The following is a 16,314-nucleotide window of genomic DNA, read 5'->3' on the forward strand; positions in this document are numbered from 1 at the left end:
ATTACTTGCAATATTATTTTATTTGTAAAGGAATAAAAACTTGTACCACTACAGACTTAAATGGTGTATTTGATGCTGCGTGCAGGTTACACTCTTCTACAGTGTGCTAACTTAAGCCTGCAGTCTCACCATAAAAGTAAATGAAGTTAGCCTAGAGGTTTATGTTTATGTAACTGAGAGCAGGATCTGAACTAATACAATACCTGTAGATTTCCTACAGAGTTATGTTAGTGTTTTGGGTAAACAATGATATTGTTAAATGCATTACTACTATTACTTTTATTACTTTGAATTATCAAATGTGAAAGCAAAATATACATTTGTATGGATACCTATCCTGGGTCAGCTCAGCCCTGCCCAGACATCTCCTTTGTTCTCTCTGAAACATCTTTACACTTGCTTCTCAATCTCCTTTCCTTATGAGGACATACTCCATCAAGATTCGTGTAGCTTACCACTGCATCGCTTTAAAACCTCCTTTTCAAAATGACGTATTTCAGAGTGCCAGTAACACATTGTTTGGCACAGCTGAGTTAAACAATGAGACAATAAATCTGTTTTTCATGTCAAACTGTTCTACTGTCATTGCTTCCTCTGAGCCCTACTCCCCTCCAGCTTTTTCCTCTCAGTCACCTGCTGCATGTCTGCTACACACACCTGCTTATCATTGCAATGGGCAACCCCATTTCAAAATGAAATATTTCATTTAGGTAGGTAGACAACACCTCCTGTACCTGGTGCCCTCTCTTCCCCTACAAGTGAATGCATCAGCTGTATCCCACTTCACCATTTCACTGTACAGAAGGAGCAAAACTGTGGGTAAGGCAAAGGAGAGGAGGACTGAGCACTGACACTGCAGTGAGTAGACAGCAGTAATGTTATTCCAGCTCTGAGAGAGGTCAAAATTCATAGTGTTTCAGAGAGATCTCACGGTACAGAGCAGGTCTGAGATGGACTGCCAGGAAGCAAAAAGCAATACGAGACTATTAACTATGGTTACTATGGTAGTAATAACATATCATTTTCCAGAAAAAATTTAGCAATATGTACTCTTAGGATCTCTGATCTACTGTAATATTGATACATTGACCATCACCAATTTGTACAGTGTTTACTTCTCATCTTTGGGATTTTCATGTACTAGAAGAACAGAAAGAATAGATAATAACAGATGTGAATTTCAAACTGGATGCAGAAGTGGCAAGATGGTACTATTTGTGATCTGCTGTGTGTTCCAGATATTTTCAAAACCGCATGCAAATTCTTCAAAGTTCACAGTAACATCAGAATTATTCCAGTATAGCAAGGAGTAGTTCAGTTTAGAGAGAAATACATGTTTCAGAATTAGAGGTATCTTACTTGGCAGCACAGCAGAACTAGAGCTTGTATCTTGTTCTACAAATACAGTGGTGATGGGGTGTTAAGTATTACAGTTCTACTTCTTTCTTGCAGAAATGCTTTCAGTCAGTAAGTGGCTGAAGGAATCACCTGGTTATTTCATACTTAGAAAAGCAACATTAGCATATGTATCATTGGCCCATGGCTTACCGGGTTCCAGGTTTATCTTTTGGAATCTGAAAGAAAATGTAAATAAAATATAATTTTGCTAAGTGGAAAGAAAACTTTCTCTAACTGACAAATGCATGCTTCCTTTTCAACCATTTAAATGGCATTGCATGAACAAATCTATACTTTCTCATGTTATTAAGGGTTGTGAAATCAACCAACTTACCTGTAGTTGACTGTGGCATACTTGTATTTCAACAGTTAATTAACATATCTCTATAGTACAGGTGAGCTTACAGCCTGAAAGTTTCAGATTTCTTATAGGAGGAACTGACATATGAGGCTCCATTGTGCAACATGGTTTGATGGGACTGCATTAAATTGTAAAGGCCATGATGTCTGCAAGGAAATCCTACATTTCTGAGGGCATTTCTGGAGATGAAATATCAGCTCCTTTTGACAGGATAAAAACTGGCACTTTCATTTAAACTCCAAGTATTTGCACAACACCTAGACAACAAAGGTACTTGATTTTGATTATGACTTCTATTAATATGAGAAATTCTATCACTGTGAAAAACTTGATCAAGGGATATTGTGCACAGAAAGAAGCAAAAGTGGATGGTATGGAATTCACAGCCCCAACCTCCAGTAATGTTGAGGTCAGGATGTCTTTAGCTAGCTGCCACTGGAAGAGTGCCTGCAGGTTTGCCTGAGCCAACTTCAGTCCCTTTTCATAGAGAAATTTTCAGCCTGTGGTAAAACACTGTTGCTCAAACTCAACTCCAAGGGCTTTTTGATTAGGTTTCCAAAGAGGGTTTGATTTTTTTTATTTTTATAAAAGTGAAATATTGTACTGTATGGTACCACTTTTTAACTTGAAAACAGTACTGGAAATAGCTTTCTTGAGTACCAGAAGATTTTCAGATACCCAGAGAACATCTGAAAGTAGTTTCTGTGCAGTCCTGTGTTCCAACTTTATGCCAGAAGGGTGTCCCTCTTGTTTAGCACAGGCTACAGCCTTCTGGCTCGTCAGCTCTACCAAAAATAAGTTGGGTCAAAACACAGCAACACTAAATATGTTCTCAGTAGGGGAATGATTTAAGTTGAAAGATTAATTAAAGTATCTTGTCACAGTTTGGTCTGGTGTTTCCTATTTTCTATACCACAGAGTTCATTCGTCTAGTTCGCTTCTGACTGGACATGGATTGTGTCGGGAAAGGCTGCTAAAACCTTGCTATGTATCTGTCTGATAATTTCTCCCATGCTTTACTCCTTTCATTTTTTTTTATTTTTATTTTTTTTCCTTTGGCTTCTAAATAACCAGAAATTTTGGGCAAGTGACAATTAAGCAACACCAGATGTATCCACTTTTAGAATGCCAAAAGGATGAGTGCAGTGGAAAACCAGTTGAAGTGGCCTAAAGCTAGTAAGTCATTAAAAAATTTGATCATGCCCATCTTCCCCTCCTTTGTGAAGAAACTCTTTTGAATGATCATCATTGGGTTGGACAGACAGAGGGATGAAAGTTGGCTACTACCTCAAAGTCTCACAAAAAGGAGGTACTCTCCAGCAGCTACTGTTCTGTCCTGCCAAATCCTAGCGAGAAAAGGACAAGATACAAGAACAAAAAGGTACTACTTTAGAAAGAAAGCAGAGGCAGAGTACACAGATGGCTATCCAAATAACTTCAGTGACTGTGGAGAAAATTTCCATAGAAGTGTACCATTGTGGGTCCTTACTTCATCTGTATGAGAAAGAAGATACTAGAAGATGAGGGTCTGTCAAAATCAGCTGGAGCTGGCATTGTATTGCTGTTCAAACTGGGGAGCTGTACAGTTCTCAAACCTACACATCAAATCTACAAAGTAATTACGGTACCTGATATAACATGCAAAATGCTTATTTTCTGCCTTAGTAAAAGCATGTAAACAGTTTGGAGTACCTAAAAGCCATTGTCCTACCTAGGCCTCATCATTTCAGTGTCCACTTCATTCCAGAAAACACAGAAGAGAGAGCATGACCCAAAGGTCAAGGTTGAGGGCTGTCATAAACCTAGCTGGAAGTAGATTGTAAAATGAGAAGAATCATTGCTAGCCTCTTTTTTTTTTTTTTTTTGATAATAATGATGACACAGAGAATGAGCTTATATGAAGGGAGCTGGACAGTTTAGGCCTGTACAGTGAATACCTCTGTTACCATCTCAGTAAAGACATCATCACAGGCCATCCGAATCCGCTCAATGGTCAAGGGGCTGCTCCGTTTGAAGTCCATGGGCAGTCCTCTTGCTTTCCGTACAACAGCCACTGCATCACATCTTGCAAAAAACAATGAGCTGCCCAGGAAGAGTCCAGCTTCGCCCATGCCCTGTTAGAAGACAGGCTCAAAAACTCTGGACAGAGTTAATCTATCACATCTCCACCATAGTTATCTGAATTACACTGAATCACATCAGCTCAGTATTTGGCAAAGTCCAGCACATCCAGATTCAACATCTTTTCTTGCATCTCTGAAAATGTTCAAATCAGAAAAACATCAAGGCTGGATTTGCCTGGTGGGAACCATTTTAAAATTCACAGTGTAGCTACACTATCAAAAAAGCTGTATGCTGAGACTACAATTGTCACATTATAAAGCCATGAAATAACTCATGACTTCTCACAAACTACTTTTTCTGTATCAAAGTAATCAAACTGAGGAAGAAAGCCTCTCCTAGCCCCTCTTGCTGGATGAAGTTTGTGCCATCCAAGTCTGAAAATAAATGTGTCCTTTTTCTATATATTTTCTTCATGTAGAAGAGGGTTTTTTTATTCATTTATATCAGGTAAGGATGTAAGCAATTGGAGTGGACTTTCTTCTGGAAATTCCCATTACTTTATCATACTTACTCTAGATTCAAAGCTGTAACAGTGGCAATTCTCGTCTTTTAGTAGCTGGAGGCCTACACACCCCTCTAATTCACCTTTAATTTTGAGGTCCTTAAGTTTTTGCTTTTGCTTTGAGGCTACAAATTGGGTGCCTCCTCAGAGAATAACATACCCTTAAAACACAAAGATTGGTGCTCTGCCATGGCTAGTGGAAGAACTAGGCTCTCTTCCTGTAGGTTTTCTGTGTGATTCTAGAAAGTCACATAATCTCTCATTCATCTCATTGACTTCTCCACCTTTGAAAAGGATCATAGGATTTCCTCCTTCCATCCTTTTTCCTATCAGGCAGTTTAAACTCTTCTGCATGGACTCTCATTTTCAATGCATAGCACAGCAGCTAAGTACAAAAAGGTTTCAATTTTGGTTAGGGCTTTTAAGTGCTACTCTAATGCCAATAAATCACGGGAAGAAAGTTAGTCCATAATCTCAGAACAACAGTGTTTCACCATTTAAGTACAATTTGTTCCACAGCTGAAACTGGAATAACTTTGGGGAAAAAAATGTCTACCATACCCTACAGCCACTTAAGGTTTTGCAGCAGAAACACCTGGTGAGCTTGAAAACAGTGAGTTTGGCATGTTTACCTTGGATGAATAGATAGCAATTCAGTTGTGTGAATTTGGAATTAAATAGACGCAGAACTGCTCAGGAATGTCACAGATGGTAGGGATTTTATATGTATCTTGGCCAAGAGTGAGCTGGGGAAATGTAGATTTCTTCTGATGTATAAAGACCAACTCCCTGAATAAAGGCCCCTTCAATCCACACAAAGAAAGAGGTATACTTTTACAAAAGTCATTTTAGTCATTTCAGAACATAAATATATATGTAGAGAGAACAGGACTTTTTAAGATTACACATGAACTTTCCTTCAAAAGTAGAAGTTAGCCAACGTAGACAAAAATAGGACCAAGCTGTCCTCATCTGACTTACACAAATATTTTCATTGGCTCAAGTTCTACTCTTCCTTATTCCTGGATAAACTCACTGTAACTAGTGCAGTAGCCTATGATTTGCTTTGGCAAAAAAGAGTTGAGTGAAATCCACTGGATTAAAGCTTATTGGTCACAGGAACGCCAATGAGAGGATATTTGCCCAGGGACTACCACATAAATAGTCTACTCAGTCTAATATTTTCTTATAAAGATTTGCAGATAGCTAATTAAATTTATTTTAGATGAAAAACCTGTCAGACACAAATAGCTGATAGGTTGGCTATGAAGAGAATACCACAGGACAACCTAAAGTAGGAAGGAATAGCTAATGAGTAGACCTCTGGGCTATCACAGTAGTGAGGTAAAAACTGGTGCAAGATGAACATAGCATTTAACTGCTAAGAAAGAGTGATTTGACAGATTTGGCAATCCTTGAATGTGCAAAATGAACATAAACAATTAGGCAAAGGGCAAGTATACAAGGATGAGCCTGTAGTAGGATAAATAAACAGGATAAGAAAGGCTTTTGCATTTAGGTCATATTCTTAGGAGTGTTTCTTTTGACTCTGCAAAGAAATGACATACTTTGTGCATTTCTGAGTTCAACACTACTTTCTCATTTACAAACTATTAGTGAGTGACACTGCTTTTGTCACTATTCAGTTTGTCTGCAGATGTAGCTAGTTGAATCTATAATACAAGGATATAAGAGACATGTCCATGTCCATTTTTTCCACAATATTTGAATTTCTTAATACAGCTGAAGTCAACAGTGCCCTGCAGCTAGCTAAGAGTTAGCCCTCAGTCAGCAATTCTGGGGTAGAGTAAACTGATCAGGAAAAAGTCACAAGGAGGTTCAGGGTCCTAATCCTACAAGGCATTTCCAAATGAGGTCTGTTGGATCTGTTTGTGTGCTGCATCTTATATGACCTTGAAAAGGTTGAATAGAAACAGTTTTATACTTCCTGCAACATATTGACAAAGTGGCACCTCTGATGACAAGAGATCAAAAGATTAACAACTGTCTTTTCTTGAAATAGCCTGTAGCTGAAAGGCTGATGCTCCGCTTGTGAGCTTCACTGATCTTTAAGAAGTATACTCATTATTAAAGAAAGAAAATTAAAAATTTGTTCTGATATTTTTTATCACATTTGAAGAAAAAATAAAACTTTAAAAAATCATTTAAAGAAAATGGAGGCCTAAGTGAAAGCTTTACATTTCCTTGTGCCCTGGACAGGCCCTTAGGAAGGGACACGTTGCAAAAGGCGCTCTCTAAAGCTGGCCAGATTTACTAAGACATTGTGTTGCACTACTTGTTTTTCCACTATTTCTTCCTCTTCTCTTCCAGTTTACTTCAGGCAGGGAAGCCCCTTCCTCCTTCTGGAACAATGGCAGGTTTCACATTACACCCATGGTTTCATCACAATTTAATAGTAAGAAAAAGAGAGAGAGATTCACCCAGTCTTCCCATTTGCCATTAGGATTGTCTCTTCAGATAGGATCTAGATGCTTCACAGAATCATAGAATCATTTAGGTTGGAAGAGACCTCCAAGATCACCTAGTCCAACCTATGACCTAACACGAACAAGTCCTCCACTAAACCATATCACTAAGTGCTACATCTAAACGTCTTTTAAAGACCTCCAGGGATGGTGACTCAACCACTTCCCTGGGCGGACCATTCCAACACCTAACAACAACAACCCTTTCAGTAAAGAAGTTCTTCCTAATATCCAACCTAAACCTCCCCTGGTGCAACTTTACCCATTCCCCCTCGTCCTATCACCGGGCACGTGGGAGAATAGACCAATCCCCACCTTGCTGCAGCCTCCTTTCAGGTACCTGTAGAGAGCGATAAGGTCTCCCCTGAGCCTCCTCTTCTCCAGGCTAAACAACCCCAGTTCCCTCAGCTGCTCCTTGTAAGACTTGTTCTCCAGACCCCTCACGAGCTTTGTTGCCCTTCTCTGGGCACGCTCCAGGGCCTTGATGTCCTTCTTGTAGTGAGGGGCCCACAACTGAACACAGTACTCGAGGTGCGGCCTCACCAGAGCCGAGTACAGGGGCACAATCACTTCCCTAGACCTGCTGGCCACACTGTTTCTGATGCAAGCCAGGGCGCTGTTGGCCTTCTTGGCCACCTGAGCACACTGCTGGCTCATATTCAGCTGCCTATCAACCAATAATCCCAGGTCCTTCTCTGCCAGGCAGCTTTCCAGCCACCCATCTCCCAGCCTGTAGCACTGGATGGAGTTATTGTGCAGCAGCAGAGGAGCGCCTCCAGCTACCGGTCCCACAGCATCTCGCCCAGGTGCAGGGAGCGCAGCCCCTCCGCAGCATGACTTCCTGATTATTTCTAAACAATCCTAGATTTTTTATGCATGTTCCCACTGTCTTTGGCCGATTTCCACTTTCCCAGGTGATAAGTTGTTCCTTAGTTTCTTACTGTGCCCATATCAATGGTGCAACACAAAAAGCAATGTAACTTTCCAAGACTCGTTTTGGAGAATTAGAAAGCAGGTATTCTTTATTAACAGCGATGGGTATGTGGGGGATAATTCCGCCGAACACGTACACCTAAGCAAGACAAGGAGTACTTATTTATGGTACAGTGATATGCATATTCATGCAATTCACAAGAAAGGGGCAGGATTTATGTTAATGGTTTCTCAGACCTAATTATCATATTGTCCCTCCTACTGTCGTAGGCACAGTAACCTCTGGTGGTCGCACTTTGGGGGCTTTCTGCTGAAGGCTCATAGTTTTCTTCATCTTGTACTTCTCGCCTTTCCATTTTGCACATTCTCAGTCATTGTTTAACTGCTTCAGCAGTTTTGATCTTTTATAAACTCAGCTAACTTAATTAAGTTCTACTTGGGGCCCCGTGTTCCTTCTTCAGCCTGGACTTTGTGGTTAGAGCTGAGTCTTCTAAGTGCAGGCCTCTGCCTGCACTTATTCCTGCATCAGTCAGCAGGGGGGGGACTGAACACAGACCTCTCCTGCTGCCCATGCCGCAAATTGGTTTGGGGATGTCTGCTCTTGATGGGGAACAGCTGTGGGTGGCGGGTCTCCAATTAAGACTTGGGGATGAGAAGTCATTTGGGGGATAAGTCATCATGGGAATGGGAAACTGTTGGGGATGGGAGCAGCCACAAAGGTGACCTGGCCCAACTGGGAAAAAGGCTGACAGCAAAAGTCTTCTAAAAGCCTGGCAGAAGAGAATGCCTGCCAGCTGGGGAACTGGGCCTAGCAACCTGGAGTATCCTTGGAAGGCACTGCTGGCCTCCTGCAAGTGCAGCGTAAGGATACCTAAGAACCAGAAACTTCCTGAAGATACCACTACCAAGGGCAAAAGCAAGGAACTGTAAGAGGTACAGACTGTCTGAGAAGGAGGAATTGCTCCAGGAAAGGTGCCATTCTCAGAGACTGGGAAGCAGTGGTGTCTATCAGTGCTATGTAATATAAGAGACACAAAACAATTTTCCTAATCGTATGCCAAGGCACATTTACATATATTCCACTTTCTGTGCTTTTTTTCCTCATTACAAGCACATTTATTTACAAAAACATTCTTTAACTCTGAATCCAGGATCTTTGCAACATTATTTCTTTCAAAACACGGACTTCATCACTTAGTATTCTTATATACACATACTCACATTGGGTTGCACACTGGACAGCATTTGTAGCACTTTTAAAAAAAAAGATGCACATGAATTGAGTACTCTTTCCTTGGGTTGTTTATAGATAGCACAGGTAGCACACACCACCTACTAGACTTTTCCAGCATTTTTCAGTACAGGCCCATTTTCAGTTGATTGTAATTTTGTCATAATTTAAACATAGTTTAACTATGAAAAAATTACACATCTGGTGTGTGCCTTAGGCTGAGGATTATGTTCTTTTGTTTTCAAAAGGTAAAATGCTTCAACTGTTTCTTACAAGGCTTGAGAAAACTGGCTTTGATTAACCATCTGCATCGGTCTTAGAACTTGATGCACCTCAGGCATATCCTCCACCTTTTCTACAAGTCTCCATAGGTACATGACTACCTTACAAGCCTGGGGGAGAGGGGGTAAGTATACTATGCAGCCTCACAATAGAGGCTCTAGCTACTTGTAAAATAAATAAACCCTAAATTTTCCACAAAGTTTGTATCTATGCTGAAAAGGACTTGCTCTGCAACTGCTGATGATCGTGCTTGTACCAAGCACTTCCAAAGGATTTGACAAGCACCCTCAATAGGAAGAAAGCTAGGCACCACAAAACCAAATCTACCTGCTGTTTTCAAAGCAATACAAGCTCTTTCTTAGTGAATTTGTTAAATATTCTTTCAACATGTTCTGTTTTACCCTTACTTGGTAACAACTCAAAGAAAGGCTGACTTGGGTTATCAAATTCATTCTGAATGCCATTACACTCTTCGTTTAGTTGCAATACCTTTCCTCTGCTAACTGCCAGCTACAAAGCAGCACTTTTTGCAAATACTTGCATTGGCATCTGTTCTAGCCTAACTGAAATGTTCATACACTAGGCAATCATGGAAACCATAAAAAAAATATGACAAAGGGCCTAATTCCCTTCCTATTTTGATTTACTAGATAGAAAGCCACTGGTTTGAATGATTTTCTTCTGAAATAAATGAAAGTATAATTGGTCCTAAAGCATTCAAGTGGATAAGAGCATTTCAGTTTGATTATTAAAAAGTACCTGAAATATAACTTATGCTAAATTTTCATTTTAATTTTGTTTAAATGCTCAGAATAAAGTGAAGATAGATCCATACATTTCTTTAACTTCAAACTAAAAAGAAAAAAATTGTAGAACCGATACAGTAAAGAAGAAAAAAGCAACCCTTTTTAACTGTGTTCTATAATTTACCTTACTTTAAACTGTGCATAAAAAAAAAGCTATCAAGAAAGACTTTGATATAAAGGAGTTGGTGCTTTTTGAAAGCTGCTCAAAAATAAAAAATGAAGTTACAAAACCTTAGAGGGGAATTCATTATTTAACAGAACAGATGATCGTGTGAAAAAATGGTAATAAGTCTAACCTCTACTTCGCTTGCATTGACTTCTGTTCCAACTGATCCTGCTGTATATTTGCCATTAGATACAGTTGTTGTGCTTGTTTTGCAGAAGTGTGTATATGACAGTGGAATCTTCAGTTCACAACTGGCAATCTTTAAAAAAAAGTAAACAAAAAGATATCTAGTCACACTTTCAAGTGGTAGTTTCAGGCTGGAAAAAAAAAAGCATTGCCATTCATCTCTCTGTATATATGTGCACAGAGAAAAGACCTAATTTAATTCAACAGTAAAACTACAAGTAGGACAATGCTGAAGTCTTCCTTAGCAATTATTCTGTAAATCAAATAATTATTAAATTCAGATATTAGAAGATAGGATAAAATAACACAATGCAATACTATGTGTTTTGCCATTAATGAGTTAGTATCTTAGTCTCTTAGATCAGGTTTTAGTTGCATACAGAAATTTTTCAATCAGGTTTTAAGAACAGTTAATTGCTCTTCCTCATGGATTTTCAAATCTTATGTTTATGTTTTCCTTTCTAGCTCATTTGAAATGGCTTTGTTAGTTTGTGTTCCCACTTCACTGTTTTTCACAGTGTTCTAATATTCAGCTTGTTTTGAAGGAATGGTCTCAGTTTAGCTCCAAAATTATCTATTTAGCATACGGTTTTGTTTGTCACTATTTACACCAGAATGCATAAAAATGGTCTGCTGTTATCATCAGTGTCGTATATACTACAAAGTTAAATTTTCAGCACTTCGTCTCCCTCTGCAAAAAAAATGTTGGATCCTTTTGGCATATATTGTCTGTGCCTTAGCTATCCTAATATCAGTGATGGATCCCATGAAGATGTTCAGCTCATATCCAGACCTTGAAAGATCACTTTGTTTATAGCTTATATTTTTCCCAAGTTTTGTTTTCATCAGTAACTCAAAAGTAACTATCCAACATTAAACTTGGCTTTCTTATACCTATAGAATTTTTCTGTTGCACTTCTTAGTACCGTTCATCTTTTTGGCTGTTATCTTTCTTGTTGTATTTTTTTTTACTCTCAGATGGTAACTAACTAACCTGTTAACATCTTAGTGTGAATTTCTAGATGCAGTTCAATTCCAACATGAATGACTAGTACAGACCCATCTATCTATCTATCTATATATATATATATAGCCTAAAGAGAAGACACAGAAACATAGTGATTTTCTTACCACACTGAACAAAGGTGCATAAGAAAAAGAACAAGGCGAAGAGATTTATTTTGCAAGAATTAGTATATTAAGAGCGAGTGGAAATTCTCCAGTAGTCTGACAATAACAAATTTCACTACTCTAGGTGGACTCTAAATGAGCTAGTAGTTATTAACATGAGTTCTGCAAGGATCACAGTAATTCATTCAAATAACAGAAAAGCACATCTTTCTTCTTCTTAAGTTGGGTGACCACATACATGCTGTCTCTAGTTGTAATATATTTGCAACCCCAGATACTATTCCCTGCTCGTCCTCAGTAAGAGAAGAACAGAGCAGACTTTGAACTTGGTTCAAAGGCATTTTGGACAGATGACAAGTTATCTCCTAATATGAACATCTACAGAACTTTTCTTTTAAAACAGAGTAGCAGAATTGTAGTGTAGCGTTGCCTTTTGAAACCAAGGGATTACTCCTAACCTTTTTTGTTTGCATGTATCCACACAGGGAAGTAATAAAACTGATGTTCACAGTATATAATTTTGATGGAGCAATGACAACTCCTTTTCCATTCTCTCTTGTAGGCTGTCAAGAAGCTTAGAACCTGATTCACTTTCTGTTTGTACTTTGATGCAGCCCTGTGCCAGTAAATAGCTATCTTAAATAGGGGAAATGCAAAAAGCAGAAGGAAATGGAAGTAATGAACTTTCATTCACAGGTAAAAGCAGGAACAAATAACTTCCAAAGGAATGGTGATGAAAGAAATCAATCCCCTATAAGCAACCCAAACCCATGAAGGAACAAGTGGATATGAAAGAGAATTAGAGATTCTATAATGAGACATTTTGGTGCAGTGTGCAATCAGATCCCGACACTCAGAGAGCAAACACGGGAGCCCAAGAGGTGTTGTGAAATACAGTGCCTCTGAAACATTTTTTATTTTTTTTTTAAGTAATTTTACATTGAGAAATAATGGTCATGTGATCTTGTTGGTGCCAAATTGTGACATTTGCAATCAGGTAACATTTTGCTGATGTCAGGCAGTCTCACCTCACAGAGACCAGAGTAAACAATAAATCTATTCTCTAAGATTTAGATCTAGATTTTGGAAAGTCAGCACAATGCCTGAGCTTTATTTTGAAGAGTTGTGAACTGTAACTGTAATTTATGCCTTTTATTGATCTTCTGTATCAAGTGAATTGTGATCCCTACATTCAATGTTTATTTACCATGAGAACATTGTTGAATGAAATATATGAATCTCTCTCTGATCTCTTCATCTATGAATTTGTCCAGAAATAATCAAGAGATGCAACAAAGAAATTGAGCTATGAACCACGTGGATTTACTTTTTCATGCATTTGTTCTTCATAAACAAATTATAGTATTTGTTTGAACCTGAAACCAATTTGAAAGAATTTTTGGTTCAAGGCATGAATTAAAAATAACAAAATCAAACAAACAAACAATAACAAACTTAAAAAACTACCAAAGCCTTGAAAAATTTTCCCAGAAAAAGATTATCTTGAGCAGTAAGAAATTCCAGTAGCAGGGTTTAACTTATTACATAGCAGAGACTAGGGAAGTGATTGTGCCCCTGTACTCGGCTCTGGTGAGGCCGCACCTCGAGTACTGTGTTCAGTTTTGGGCCCCTCGCTACAGGAAGGACATGGACGTGCTCGAGCGAGTCCAGAGAAGGGCGACCAAGCTGGTGAGGGGTCTGGAGAACAAGTCTTACGAGGAGCGGCTGAGGGAGCTGGGCTTGTTCAGCCTGGAGAAGAGGAGGCTCAGGGGCGACCTTATCGCTCTCTATAGGTACCTTAAAGGAGGCTGTAGAGAGGTGGGGGTTGGTCTGTTCTCCCGCGTGCCTGGTGACAGGACGAGGGGGAATGGGCTAAAGTTGTGCCAGGGGAGTTTTAGGTTGGATGTTAGGAAGTACTTCTTTACCGAAAGGGTTATTAAGCATTGGAACGGGCTGCCCAGGGAGGTGGTGGAGTCACCATCCCTGGAGGTCTTTAAAAGACGTTTAGATGTAGAGCTTAGCGATATGGTTTAGTGGAGTACTTAGTGTTAGGTCGAAGGTTGGACTCGATGATCTTGAGTTCTCTTCCAACCTAGAAATCTGTGATACTGTGTGATACTGTGACTATTTAAATTATAGGAGTGGTCATTTCCCTCACTATGGACTAGATTATGGAAGGTTCCAAGTTCCACATTTTGACAGTTAATGATTTAGCTTTTTGCTGGGTTAAGATAGCACGCTGGGAATCAGAAACCCAGGTTTCTGTGAGGTGAATATTCTTATACTGAGTTAGCATTTATGAAGAGGTCAGCTGCATACAGTGATCTTTCTGAAAGGGAGTACATATACCTCAGTGGATGATATTTTATGTTAGTCTAGCAAGTAAGAATTTTTTTCTTTTTCTCTTTCACTACTGCCTGTAGAGATTATGCTTCCTGGTTTTGGAGAGAAAAATAGAGATCTAAGATCGTAAAAGCACCATTTTGAAGAGGTTACCTCATGAAAATACTTCACATTAAATCCAAAAGAAAACTTGGGCAATGGCAATCCCTTTCTTTTTCCAGTAATTTTTCTTGTTCAACTCTTCTGCCATTGCTTTCTGGCTGTAGTTGTCAGGCTTGTCCAAACATTCTTTCCAACATTTCCACAGATTCTCCGCATCAAACTCTTCTTTGAAGCCTGTTAGGTTATCTCCTTTGTACATGTGTATTTCCCTAATCTAAACAGTAAGCAAATTTACATGGTGCTGTAAATGCATTGTCCACTTTCAACACAATGTACTCAATCACCCGCAATAAGAGATTATAGTTGTTCAAATGGATCCATTTGCTTTAAAGAGACAGTGAAAGCTGTGAAAGACACTCAAGACACCAACAAGATATAATTGCTTTAAGGTGGAGTACAACTATACTCAGGAGGCCTGAAAGCTCTCCTTTTTTTACACTGATGTAAGTAAACTGCCTTTAAATCAAAGAAATTGCATATAAATCATAGGAATTGCAATAGTACTACTGAAGAAAAAAAATCAAACCTTCAGTTTCAGGGGAAATTAATGAATAAATTTATCATAATAGGCTGCCTAATAAAACCTCTTGTATCTCTGTCCTCATTGAACAGATCTGATTTTTTTATGTCCTGAATTTTCAATGTCCAATATCACCTGACAGGAAATACTGTATTTCCTTTATGGTATTTTCTAAGCCATATCTGGGTCACAGATGTATTTCTATTTTAGGCAGGTAAGAGCTGCATCTAACAAGAACAGGTGTACTGTTAAGAGAAATAAATTGGAACAAACAGCTATTATTTTCTTTTTGTGACCAGTTCTGTCATTGTGTTATCAGTGAAGAACTTACAAACTCAGACTCATCTTTTGAAAAGCCATAATTTAGATAGCACTGAAAATCTGCAGCTATAATTCTACCAACATTCACGAATCCAACCTGTAATACTGCAACCATTGCATGAGAGGTCTTTCCTCTCATGTAGTTCAAGCTGCTCTTTATAAATAAGCTAACCAATTAACAAATACAGCCTGACATTCAGACTACAGAACACAAGGGATTTTTTGCCACCAAATTGGAAAAAAAGACCTGCATGGATTTCTGTCTAAAGGATGGCATCAGTTTGGATCTGAATACACAAACCAAGAGCAAAATACATATAAAAGCCACAAATCACCAGAATGCCTCAGATGCCCACAAAGCTATTCTCCCACCTAGACACTGACTATACTTTTACTCACACAGAATCTGAAAATATTGTTCAGCACTGTTTTCCGCATGAACAGAGACCATAAGGAGGATGACAAGATCAATAAAATCACTAAACAAAATATTAACTATGATTATGCTTACTCTGCTTTCTGAAGATACGGTAATCACCTTTCATCCTGATAATTTCATCACCTAGACAGCAGAATAAAATGAATAAATGGTGCATATATTTGTCTTATTATATGTTCAGAAACATGCATCAAATTTAATTTTAGTTTTGATTTCTTTTTCTTTAAAAAAGTTATATATGGTTTTATATTTTAATGCTTTATCTCACAGTATTTAAATTGGAACAATCACAGAAAACTGTAAAATAACTGGGAACCGAACTGTTAACTGATGTAAACTGATGGAGCTCCATCAGGATCAAGAATAGCACTATAAAAGATGATTAACATTATTGCTTGCTAAGTCCTATTATATCTGCCTGGCTAAGATGAGTGGTGTTTGCAAGGGATTGGGTTTTGCTTAAACTAGTTAAGCAATTCATAGACTTTCATGCAGTTTTTGCAGTTACTGCATTCAGGTAAAGGAAAGGTTAGGGCTGTCCACCAGTGATTAACAGATTGGTATTTCTTTCAAGGGCAAAACAGACTGCATACCTGGTCCTAAAGTAAACATTAAAAACTCTACTTCTGTTACAGTCTACCCATGCAGATTGCAGAGATATTACATATATATGGCCAAACTCCTAGTGGCGGCAGTAAATCAGTCCATTCTATGTTTGAGTTTCTTATTAACCTACCATGTATTAATTTAGGTTGATTTAGCAGATTTTATTTTATTTGGCTACAAAAACAAGGCAGGGGTACAGATCTTTTCAGGGACTTGCCTTCAGCTTTTCAACAGGAAGATGCAAGCTCCATGAAGCATGCACGTGACATGGCAAGGAAGCCAGAGTAAAGGAGAACTATGGCACAATGGGCTGATGT

General features: G+C 38.7%; 1 pseudogene; it reads right to left on the reverse strand.

The window, feature by feature from the left end:
* Positions 1-1,492: 1,492 nt before the first annotated feature.
* The window catches only part of LOC106039955 (aldehyde oxidase 2-like), a 32,357-nt pseudogene continuing 17,535 nt past the window's right edge, over positions 1,493-16,314 (reverse strand).

This window comes from Anser cygnoides, chromosome 6 (assembly GCF_040182565.1).
Source record: "Anser cygnoides isolate HZ-2024a breed goose chromosome 6, Taihu_goose_T2T_genome, whole genome shotgun sequence".
In the NCBI taxonomy this organism is placed as follows: domain Eukaryota; kingdom Metazoa; phylum Chordata; class Aves; order Anseriformes; family Anatidae; genus Anser; species Anser cygnoides.